This window comes from Alosa pseudoharengus, unplaced genomic scaffold (genome assembly GCF_046254945.1).
Source record: "Alosa pseudoharengus isolate Yale_2024_CS ecotype anadromous, Long Island Sound unplaced genomic scaffold, YU_APseudo_1.1 YU_APseudo_1.1_scf_10, whole genome shotgun sequence".
Taxonomy (NCBI): Eukaryota; Metazoa; Chordata; class Actinopteri; order Clupeiformes; family Clupeidae; genus Alosa; species Alosa pseudoharengus.
Window position 1 is genome coordinate 20,223,135 of NW_027468565.1, and position 2,500 is coordinate 20,225,634.

Below are 2,500 nucleotides of genomic sequence, written 5' to 3' on the forward strand. Positions count from 1 at the left end.
AGCATATGGTGCCAGGACAGCTGAGTGGCTGGGTCAACATTACACACACACACTCTCCCTCTCTCTCTCTCTCTCTCTCTCCCACTCTCTCTCTCCCTTTCTCTCTCTCTATTTAATAAGATGAACCCTCAGAGAGATTCTAGGACACTGGTGTGCGTGTGGGTGTATGTGTGTGTGTGTATGTGTGTGTGTGTGTGAGAGAGAGAGAGAGAGAGAGAGAGATAGCCCACTGCAGTGGGACAAGTAAAGGGGCATTGAAGTGTTTAAATGAAGAGGTGTGCATGGGGAGAGGTCATGATGAACATGGAGGGAGGCAGCACTGAAATACTGTCAGAGCTATCCGGACTTCATGCCATGTGTGTGTGTGTGTGTGTGTGTGTGTGTGTGTGTAAAAGTTTCATTGCTTTCCACACACACAACGCTGCTGCTTTGTGTGTGTGGACAGCGAGAGGGGGGGAGGCCCCAGTGTTTCTCCTGCTGATTTCTGCAGCGTTGCACTTTCCTCTGGACGCTCCTCTCAGCGCTCCTCCTGGGGAACAGCACTTTCACCCCGGCCCAATCACCCCTCTCACACTGCAGGCCCTGCTCCTGCTCAGGCTCAGAGTTGGGTAGTCGGCCACAGAAAGGACATTATAACGCCATGATGTGTGTAGAAATCGAGTTGCATTGTGAGAAACGTGGGAAGTCTTCACCACAAAATTGACCATCATTTCGTCCACACACAGTCCATTTAAAGTGTTAATAGATTATAACCAGTGTTGCCACAGTTACCTTGAAAAAGTAATCTGATTACTGATTACTGATTACTCCTTTAAAAAGTAACTTAGTTACTTTACTGATTACTTGATTTTAAAAGTAACTATGTTAGATTACAAGTTACTTTATTAGTTACTTTCAGCAGCTGCCGACAACACCCCCAACGCCTCAACATAAAAATGATAACCGGTTTTGCCAATACTCACTATACTGGAAGTGCATTTTAACAGCAATGTATAGCAGACATCCCAACCTAACCTACTTAGAATTCAGATGTTTGTTCAATAATGTCTAAGTACACCAAATAAGGAAGGCCTATTGATAGAAATTGTTATAGTAAAATATGTAGATTTTTTTTCATGTAGCCTTGGCAACTAGCCATCTTGTAGCCTATAGGCCTGAGTAATATGCAAATGAAATTACACTTGTTAAACTCACCTCAACAAGTCTTTTGCAATCATTTAACCCGCCGTGAGCAATGCTAAAGTTGCTGTTACAAACAGTGCAGTGTGCAAGATTATCATTATGTTTTAATCTTTTAAGACAATTGGGTACACTTTTGTGTAGTCTGATGTGAAATGGGTCTTAAATCTTCCTTTTTGAGGGGCACTGACGCTGCCATGACGCTTCTGTTCCTAGATACACTGACTGAACTGAATAATTATGTTTGGGAGAAAAGAGATATAAGCACTTACACTGAAAACGGATTGGTTGATTTAGCAAAACAGACCAGGATGCTCTCTGTCTTGGATGCGCTTCAGGCACAAACGCACCACTCCTCTCTCTCTCCCTCTCCGTTGTGTGCGCATTAAGCTATGCACACGCGATTTGAAGCAAAGATTCTAGAATCTTTGATTTGAAGTCCGGTCTGGCTTGCGTGCTCTTGTTCGCTCTAGGTTCCGGGAGATTTTATGTAATTTGCGGGCGTCAGGAAGCCGCTATCAATATGTGGGAGACTCCCAAAACTTCGGGAGACTTGGGATGTCTAGCTAGACAGCACTTTGTCGCCAGCACAGAATGTACAATGTACCTTAATGTTGTCATGTTTAGCTGACACAAACTCAAAGTAATGACTGATGAAATGTGCATCTCTCTCTCTCCCTCCACCCTCCATTGTTGTTTTCGTTTGTGTCGCTGCACGTGAATTGTCCTCATGCTGAAAACGTGAGCATAGCCTACATGACATTAATCCCCAAGACAAGAAGAAAGCAAGGAATATATCTTTTTATTAAGAAAAAAATTACAAAAATAGTAACGCACAGTAACTTAGATAAGTAACTTTAATCTGATTACTGGTTTGTAAATAGTAGCGCGTTAGATTACTCGTTACTGAAAAAAGTGGTAAAAATAGACTAACGCGTTACTAAGTAGACTAACGCGTTACTTTAGAGCCCTTGGTGCACACTGAGGAAGGCGCTAAGCCGAAACGTGTTGGTGCAATAAACACATTTGTATGCAAAGTGCAGCCTTTTTTTCTTCCTTGATGTCACTTGAGGTTTGGCCAAGCACTCTAAGACAGAAATAAGAAACTGAGTGAAGCCTGCTCCTACCACACAACCCTTTACAAGGGCTCATGGAGATTCTTAAAGCTTCTGACTTCCTTCATAGTCTCCTAACAGAGCATCGTAACAGTCATCATCATACAGTAGGACATGTTACTGATCGTTTTTTCTGACAAAAAAGTTCTTGTGATGTTGAAAGACCAGACTTCAGCTATATGATGGGGGCTTTTTCCTCCTCCATT